We start from the raw sequence: 10,256 nt of genomic DNA on the forward strand, positions 1-10,256 counted from the left end.
GCCTGGGGGCATCTGACAACTCGTCTTATTCTATATTCAATATATAGAATTAATTACATTGCCCACACATGTTGTTTATTAATTCTCTATCATCTGTACCTTTCTTTGTGAAATTACTTACTGGTTCCTAATGTACAACAGATAATGTTCATTTTTTATTATTGTTCACTCTGATAGGCTTTAATAAAATATAGAGCAAGAAATCAATCTGACATGCTTTTTGTCCCCAACAAAGTGCCCTAATAACGTTTAATAGTTTTCATAACAGTAATAAACTTTTATTAGATAGGGAAGTAACCTGCGTTATACAGCGCAAGACAACATTGTAGGTAGCAGGGGAGTGAGAGCATGGCCAACACTCCACCGAGACCAGTGGATACATTTTGGAGTTTCGCTGGGGTATATTATATCCTGTGAAGGAATTAAACGTGAAGTCCCTTGCTGATACTAAATAAGTAAAGGGGAAACTTCACGTCATCCCAATTCAGATCCGGAACCTCCTCTACCTATTTCCCTCTACATTTGGTTACCGAAGCAGGAGGGACAGGGAAAAGTTCTTTATGTAATTTAGATAAAGGCTTTTCTCTATCGCTCATTGACAGACGTAGTCTAATTGATTCTCAAGAGCTGGGTTATGTTGTCTCCGCAGGAGTAGGACTAGGCAGAAAGACAAAACGTTCTGGCTCCACCTTAGGGGCAGTCCCTGAGGGTATATCCTCCCTCTCTCTGCTACAGGGAATCAGTTTTTTTCTGTCTAGTCAGGAGTAAGGACCTAAGTTCCTTGCTGGGATCTTTTTGGTCCTGGCAAGATTTTTCTTTAGAAAAAATATTTTTTTAGGTAGTTTTTCTCCAGTGTTTTTTTCCTGTGAGATCTTCAAGCAAAAACGCCGGACTGGGCGACACTAGTGGTCACCCCAGCCGGCCTACGAGCGCGCGCAGACCATTGCATTGCGCTTGGTCGGCCGCGACACATTCAAGTAAGTATGCGGGGCCGGGCGACGGGCTGGATGTCGAGATCCAGTGGTCACCCCGGTTTCTACCTACGAGCGCGTGCAGACCAGAGCTCCACGCTGGGTCGGCCGCGACGGAGTCCCAGTGGAGGGACTGACCTTGCGAGTTAAAAGTCTCGCTTGGACGCCAGGAACCAGAGAGTCGAGGCGTCCGGAGTGGTCCACAACCCCCCACCCCGGTGGAGAGGGTATTGTGAAGAGAGGGTGCCTGTCGGTTCGGTATGGTGAGTAAACGTTCCCTTTTTTCCTCGTTATGAGGCAGTATGAATTATGGGCCCCCCCATACATGGTCAGTATATATCTGACACTAAAAAGTCCCCCTTGTAAATACAGTATGTGTTTGTGGGAAGTGGACTTGGTTTGAGAGCTAACACTCTACCCAGCAGACTGTAGCATTACAGCAGACATAGGAGGTATAATCCTACCTTATTTGTAGTGTATCTCCTGTAGATCAATAAATCGCCACTTAGCAGAGATGCAGGTGGATGTGCTGGGAAAAACGATTTCGGCGGTCCGCCGCCATTTTGCCGTAGACCAGGTGTATGTATGTCCTCAGGTCACGCCGGCCGCCATGTTTTTGGAGTCTAATGTCTCTTGTATGGGGGCGGCCATGTTTCATGAGCCCAGCTACCTCGTGGAGAGCTGGGAACGCCGGAAGGCGTACACAGGGGGCGGAGCCACGTCCTTCTACCCGGGAAAAAGCAACAGCTCCTTCCAGTCTGTAAAAGACAGACGCTGACTGCAGTTGGTTGGAAACTTCACTGCATCGGTTGGTGAGCCTTGGGGGTCCCTCTCTCTCTCTGTGGGGATCGAGAAGCAGGTACTCTGAGGGGCGCTATTGCGCTAGGGAGAGACACATTAAAAAAAAAAAAAAAGTTTTTTTGTTTTTTCTGGCAAAGGTGTCCTGAATTAACATGGACCCTGCCACTCATGTATCTCCTCCGGATCCCCTCGAGGTGTCTGCAGGATCCTCCAGCACCCCACTGACGGTTGAATCATTGTCAGCTATTATGGAAACTTTTGTGTCCCGGGTGGAAGTGGCTTGTCAGGGACAGGGCGCAAGAAAGCGACCCCCGCCTAACCCCTTATTATCTGAAACTTCGGATTCAGAATCTGAGCCTATTTCTGCAGTTGCAGGTACTTCATCTGGGATTGGTGTCTCGGGTACTGTCTCTTCAGACAGTGAGGAGGATGTTTCGGCATCAGCCATAGCCAAAGAGGAAGCGTTGGTAAACGCACTCATTGTATCTGTTCAAGAAACCTTAAGATTACAGGGTATTCCGTCGGAAATAGCTGAAACTGAAATCCCTTTTGGGACTAAGAAACGCATCAAAGTGGCGAAGGTTTTTCCATTGCCCAAATGTTTTGGCAATCCAATCAAAGAAGAATGGAGTCTGCCAAAACGCACTTTTACTATTTCTAAACGCATTAACAGGCGTTATCCGTTTGAGGAAACCCTCATTAAGAAATGGACAGAACCACCTGTGGTGGATTCACCAATTGCTAGATTGAATAAAGCCACGGTTATTCCTCTAGAAGACGCTCCGTCTTTTAAAGATCCAGTGGATCACAAGATAGAAGCTATGTCTCGCACCATGTTTACCTTGATTGGATCAGCTTTCAGACCAATAATTGCTATTGGGCTGGTTTCGCAGGCTGTAACTGAATGGACCAATTGGTTACGCCGGGACTTAGAAGAGGTCCCTCAGGCGGTATCAGATTTGTTGGAACAAATGATACAGGGGTTACAGTTTGTATGTGATGCGGCGTTAGACGCCACTCCATTATTGGCGCGAGCATCAGTCTCAGCGGTGGTTCTCAGGCGTACACTGTGGCTAAAAGGTTGGTTAGCCGACCAAGGTTCTAAAAAAGCATTGGCTAATATCCCTTTTTTAGGAGAGCGTCTATTTGGAGCCAATTTAGATGAGATCATTAAGGATCTCACGGGTGGAAAGAGCACCTTTTTACCGCAAAATGTTAAAGGTAAAGGAACTCGTCAAAAACGAGGGCCTTCTTTTTCTGCTCACAAGAGGTTTTTTCGTCCCACGGGTGAAAAAATTAAGTCCTCCAAAGCTCCTTCAGGAGGCTTCAGGGGACGTTGGTCGGGCAAGCAAAAGCCCGCCCCCTCCAGACCTGAAGATAAATCGTCCAAAGCCTGAAGGTGCGCCCCCACCCATAACTGGGGTGGGGGGACGTCTTCGTCGGTTCCCGGATCCTTGGCTTTCCAGAATCCCGGACAAGTGGGTTTGCGAAGTCATAAGGTCAGGGTACAAGATCGAGTTTCGATCTCTCCCACCGGCGCGATTCTTCCCTTCCAATATTCGACTATCCCCGGATCGTTTAGAAGATCTGCGGAGAGCAGTCACGGATTTACTACAACAAGGAGTGGTAGTCCACGTTCCTTGGACAGAACGTTTTCAGGGGTTTTATTCAAACCTATTTACAATACCCAGGAAAGAGGGCAAAGTGCGTCCAATTCTGGACTTAAGGGCACTCAATTCTTTTGTCAACATAAGAAAATTCAGAATGGAATCCATTCGCACAGTAGCAGCCTTCCTGCACCCAGGGGATGTCCTAGCGTCCATAGACATCAAGGACGCATATCTTCACATTCCCATTTTCGCAGGACATCAGCGGTTTCTACGCTTTTCCGTAGAAGAGAACCACTATCAGTTTGTGGCGTTACCTTTCGGTCTCGCCACGGCTCCTCGGGTCTTCACGAAGGTGTTGGCCCCAATGTTGGCACTACTGCGCCAAAGAGGCATATCGATTCTTGGTTACCTAGACGATCTTCTGCTTCATGCAGAGTCTCCTCAGACCCTGCTACGAAACATAGAAATTACTATAATTTCTTTACAGGAATTCGGGTGGCTGGTGAACCAGCAAAAGTCATTTCTGGTTCCCACCCAGAGGCTCGAATATCTGGGTCTAATTCTAGACACAGTCAGGTCAAGAGTTTTTCTTCCGGTAGGGAAACTCCGGAAGATTCAATCAGCAGTCCAGTTGTTACTATCCAACAGCTGGTCTTCTCTTCGAACTTGCATGAGGGTTCTGGGATTGATGGTGGCTTCCTTCGAAGCAGTCCCATTTGCCCAGTCCCATACCCGAATTCTTCAGCAAGAGATTCTTCTCAGATGGAATCGGAATCCGGAATCCCTGGACAATCAGATCCGATTGAGCAAACAGACCAGAGAGTCTCTGGTCTGGTGGCTTCGGTCTCCGATGCTCAGCCAGGGAAAGTCATTTCTGCCAATATATTGGACAATAGTGACCACGGATGCCAGTCTATCCGGATGGGGAGGAATTCTCGGTCAGTTATCTGTCCAGGGACTTTGGTCCCTGGAAGAATCCAGGTTGCCGATAAATGTATTGGAACTGAGAGCGATCAAACTTTGTCTGATTCACTGGACCGAGCAGCTCCAGGGCAGCCCGGTTCGGATCCAGTCGGACAATGCCACGGCCGTGGTTTATGTCAATCACCAGGGGGGCACCAAGAGTGTCCGAGCGGCCAAAGAAGTGGCTTGCTTCGCTGGGCGGAACGATTTGTTCCAGCTATCTCTGCGGTGTTCATTCCGGGGGTGGAGAATTGGCAGGCAGATTATCTCAGCCGTCAGACTCTGGATCAGGGGGAATGGTCCCTCCATCCAGAAGTTTTCCACCAGTTGTGCCTACGGTGGGGCACCCCGGATGTGGATCTGTTGGCATCACGATTCAACAGGAAAGTACAGAGATTCGTGGCTCGCTCCCGCGATCCTCTAGCAGAGACCGCAGACGCATTGATCGCCCCGTGGGGGCAATACCAGCTAATGTATGCCTTCCCTCCTCTCGGGTTACTGCCAAGACTTCTTCGCAGGATAGAGGAGGAAGGAATTCCAGTAATCCTGGTAGCTCCGGACTGGCCTCGTCGAGCTTGGTACGCCGACGTGGTCAGACTGGTGGCAGACTTCCCGTGGAGACTTCCTCTCAGGGAGGACCTACTGTCTCAGGGACCGATCTTCCATCCTGCTTTACGATCGCTGGCTTTAACGGCCTGGCTATTGAAACCCAGGTGCTGAAGGACAAAGGTTTGTCAGCTTCAGTTATTCCTACTCTAGTTGAAGCAAGGAAAGCGACTTCCAGAAAGACTTATCATCGTACATGGAAGTCCTACATCGCATGGTGTGAACCTCTGGGGTTCCGTCCACGGACTTATTCGGTTAGCCGAATATTAGCCTTTCTGCAACAAGGGGTTGAGCAGAAACTGGCCTTGAGCACTATAAAGGGTCAGGTCTCAGCATTAGCTATCTTCTTTCAGAAGCCTTTGGCTACTCATTCCTTGGTGCGGAATTTCATCCAGGGGGTGCGACATCTGGCTCCGCCAGTGCGCGCGCCGTTACCACCCTGGGATCTTAATTTAGTATTGTCGGTTCTTCAGAAACCTCCCTTTGAAGATATTAGGGAGATTCCTCTACCTACGTTGTCCCAGAAGGTGGCCTTCTTGGTGGCTATCACTTCTGCACGCAGGGTGTCAGAACTGGCCGCATTATCTTGTCGTTCCCCATATCTGGTGGTTCATAAAGATAAGGTGGTTCTTCGTTCGAATCCATCCTTCCTACCAAAAGTGGTTTCAGAATTTCATCTGAATGAAGAAATTGTATTACCTTCCCTGTGTCCTAAGCCCAGTCATCCTCGGGAGTTTGCTTTACACTCCTTGGATGTGGTCCGGGCGATCAGGGTATACTTGAAAACGACAGACTCGTTTCGCAAGACGGATTCACTTTTTGTGATCCCGGATGGACCCAAAAAGGGGTTGCCTGCATCTGCCGCGACCATTTCCAAATGGATCAGACAGACGGTGGTACAGGCTTATTCTATTAAGGGTCGGGAGCCCCCGTTCCCTGTTAAGGCGCACTCCACTCGGGCACTTAGTGCGTCATGGGCCTTTCGCCATCAGGCGTCAGTGGTCCAGGTGTGCAAGGCGGCTACCTGGTCGTCGGTGCATACCTTTACAAAACATTATAAAGTTGATGTAATGGCATCGTCTGATGCCTCGTTTGGCCGCAAGGTTTTGCAGGCCGCCATTTGAGGAGACCAGTGGTCTACCTCGAGGGTTTTTTTCCGTTGGAAATTTTCATTTGAGTCTCATTCTTTGTTTATAATGAGCCTTTAAAACTTCTAGTTTGGCACCGGTTGGGCCTTCTAGATTGGATTTTGATTTTTGTCAATCCCACCCCTCATTTGTGGCACTGCTTCTGGATGTCCCAGCTCTTGAGAATCAAGAAGACTACGTCTGTCAATGAGCGATAGAGAAAAATAGATTTTTGTAAGATCTTACCGTAAAATCCTTTTCTCTTAAGCTCATTGACAGACGTAGTACCCGCCCCTCTATCATTGAGTTGGGTTGGGTTAAATTCTCTGTTACTGCTTTAGAACAGAACTGATTCCCTGTAGCAGAGAGAGGGAGAATATACACTCAGGGACTGCCCCTAAGGTGGAGCCAGAACGTTTTGTCTTTCTGCCTAGTCCTACTCCTGCGGAGACAACATAACCCAGCTCTTGAGAATCAAGAAGACTACGTCTGTCAATGAGCTTAAGAGAAAAGGATTTTATGGTAAGATCTTACAAAAATCCATTTTTTCATGGATTCATCAAGTAGGATATTCTCCGAATTTGAGGACCGAATTTCTACTCTAGTGGAGCCAAATTAAGAGAAAAAAAGCGTGCCGCAGTTGAAGGTATCTAAAGATATAGCGGTTGGGCAGATCAAACCACTGTTTCAGATCTGCAAATGAAGATAGTTCGCCCCCTCTAGTGACATCCCCTAATGTTTTCATTCATTTTGCGACCCGTATAATGGGATCAGGTATAGTAAGGAATCGGAGGTAATGGGGATTCATCCAATGCGGGAGGCCGGTGAAAAGGTGCTAGAGGAGGGCATCAGTATAGCCTGAACACGTTCCCCAAGCTTTGATCGTGGCTCGCATCCTCCTTGTCAGGGGAAATTTGGCCATGGAGCCTCTGTATAAGAAAAGGCGAAAGCTCTCATATGAGTTTAGGCCCCCTTTAAACATTTGCTGACTGGCTTATGTATAAAAATCTCCTGTCCGCAAGTGGTTATAACAGGATCATGGCTGCAGCTGCAGTCACGATCCTGGTACTGTTTTTTTTCAGCCAGCAATCGGCTGTCTTTACAGCCACCCAATTTCGTGTACAGTGCTGTGAAGGGTCCCTGCTGCCACCCATGGTTTTTTTCCAGGCTCCCCCATTCCTCTGGGGAGCCCCGGGACTGTGGTAAACAGTTGGGGTGGCTTCATACAGAGGAGATGGAGAAATATCCATTCCCCCATCTCTGTGACATCTCAGGTTTGAGTAAGCGCTGACTTTAGCGCGATACAAGTTATCTTTTATGTTCCTGTCATACCTGTGATGTGATTTTAATACTTTAATAAAGTTACCAAGGAGTGTAGCAATATTACGGATTTTTGCATGTCTCTCCCCATCTCTGTGACAAATCAACCTGTAAGCAACAATGGTTTTGGCAAGTCTGGTTTGAGAGCTGTCATTCCCGGGCTGTCACAGGAAGCAGGAAATAAAGCAAGATCTGTGCTCTGTTAGCTGCTTTGGAGGGCAGGGGAGACATCAGGAGTCTAAAACCCCTGATGTCTCCATAAAGAGTACTTGTCACTTGCCCAAACCTATCACAAGGGGGCACATTAACAATATAGTTACATGTTAAAAAATAGGTGTAAAAAATAAATTCAAGGAAAATAAAAATAATGCATATTCTGTGTAGGTCTGGCACACATATGTGAGAACGATAATTCTAGGGCCCTAGTTCATAATGAAACTGATAACCTGTAAAGACTTTTAAAATGTCACCTATGAATAATTTAGTAATGTTTGTTGCTATTTCACAGGTGTGCACAATTTTAAATCTTGACCTGTTTGGTATCTATTTACGCAACACGTCATCTTTTATATTTTACCAAATATTGGGTATGATATTGTGTTTGTGTGAACTATTTGTGTGTGTGTGGTTTTTTTTTTCCTGAAAATTTGCATTCGATAAACACCTGCCCACATATCATTTGTTTTTTAAATGTTTTCCATTTTAATTCAAGTAACAATTTCATAATGTGCTTATTTGTACAGGTGAAAGAAAAAAATTGAAAAAAGTGTCACTCATTTTAAGATGTTGATGGCCTACAAGGACTTGTCCATGGTTCATGACATCAAGCTCTACCATGCGTTTGTTTTCTCATAGACCACTGGGGCCATTGCCCAAGTGCTGGCAGAGAATGGAGATTTAATTGCAAAGGTAAAGGTTTATAAATGACAGCAAAAAAGCAAAAAAAAGAAAAGCATTACAGGGCAACACAGAATGCCAATGCACATGCGTTTACATGCGCGCAACATAAAAATATAAGACTTTGTGTGAGGTGTGTGACCCTCTGTGACTAAAATCGATATAGACACATACAAAAAATAAAAAAAACAGATCAATGTAAATCATGATTTAATTAGGTCATCAATTGATTAAATGGTGATAACATTGTACATGAAGGGTTAAATGAAAGGGTATGGATAATACATAGGTTATACAGTAAAAACAATGGCACTGATGAATAGATCATGATATACATGTATTCATATTGAGTAAAAACATGAGTGTACATGATACAAACAGATACAGTGCTTTGCAAAAGTATTCGGCCCCCTTGAATTTTTCAACCTTTTGCCACATATCAGGCTTCAAACATAAAGATATAAAACTGTAATTTTTTGTGAAGTCAACAAGTGGGACACAATCATGAAGTGGAACAAAATTTATTGGATATTTCAAAAATTTTTAACAAATAAAAAACTGAAAAATTGGGCGTGCAAAATTATTCAGCCCCTTTAAATTAATACTTTGTAGCGCCACCTTTTGCTGCGATTACAGCTGTAAGTCACTTGGGGTATGTCTCTATCAGTTTTGCACATAGAGAGACTGAAATTTTTGCCCATTCCTCCTTGCAAAACAGCTCGAGCCCAGTGAGGTTGGATGGAGAGCGTTTGTGAACAGCAGTTTTCAGTTCTTTCCACAGATTCTCGATTGGATCCAGATCTGGACTTTGACTTGGCCATTCTAACACCGGGATATGTTTATTTGTGAACCATTCCATTGTAGATTTTGCTTTATGTTTTGGATCATTGTCTTGTTGGAAGACAAATCTCCGTCCCACTCTCAGGTCTTTTGCAGACTCCATCAGGTTTTCTTCCAGAATGGTCCTGTATTTGGCTCCATCCATCTTCCCATCAATTTTAACCATCTTCCCTGTCCCTGCTGAAGAAAAGCAGGCCCAAACCATGATGCTGTCACCACCATGTTTGACAGTGGGGATGGTGTGTTCAGGGTGATGAGCTATGTTGCTTTTACGCCAAACATAACGTTTTGCATTGTTGCCAAAAAGTTTGATTTTGGTTTCATCTGACCAGAGCACCTTCTTCCACATGTTTGGTGTGTCTCCCAGGTGGCTTGTGGCAAACTTTAAATGGCACTTTTTATGGATATCTTTAAGAAATGTCTTTCTTCTTTCCACTCTTCCATAAAGGCCAGATTTGTGCAGTATACGACTGATTGTTGTCCTATGGACAGTCTCCAACCTCAGCTGTAGATCTCTGCAGTTCATCCAGAGTAATCATGGGCCTCTTGGCTGCATCTCTGATCAGTCTTCTCCTTGTATGAGCTGTAAGTTTAGAGGGACGGCCAGGTCTTCATAGATTTGCAGTGGTCTGAAACTCCTTCCATTTCAATATTATCGCTTGCACAGTGCTCCTTGGGATGTTTAACGCTTAGGAAATCTTTTTGTATCCAAATCTGGCTTTAAACTTCTCCACAACAGTATCTCGGACCTGCCTTGTGTGTTCCTTGTTCTTCATGATGCTCTCTGCGCTTTAAACGGACCTCTGAGACTATCACAGTGCAGGTGCATTTATACGGAGACTTGATTACACACAGGTGGATTCTATTTATCATCATTAGTCATTTAGGTCAACATTGGATCATTCAGAGATCCTCACTGAACTTCTGGAGCGAGTTTGCTGCACTGAAAGTAAAGGGGCTGAATAATTTTGCACGCCCAATTTTTCAGTTTTTTTATTTGTTAACAAAGTTTGAAATATCCAATAAATTTCGTTCCACTTCATGATTGTGTCCCAATTGTTGTTGATTCTTCAAAAAAAAGTACAGTTTTATATCTTTGTTTGAAGCCTGAAACGTGGCAA

This window comes from Pelophylax lessonae (genome assembly GCF_965119305.1).
Source record: "Pelophylax lessonae genome assembly, chromosome: 5".
Taxonomy (NCBI): Eukaryota; Metazoa; Chordata; class Amphibia; order Anura; family Ranidae; genus Pelophylax; species Pelophylax lessonae.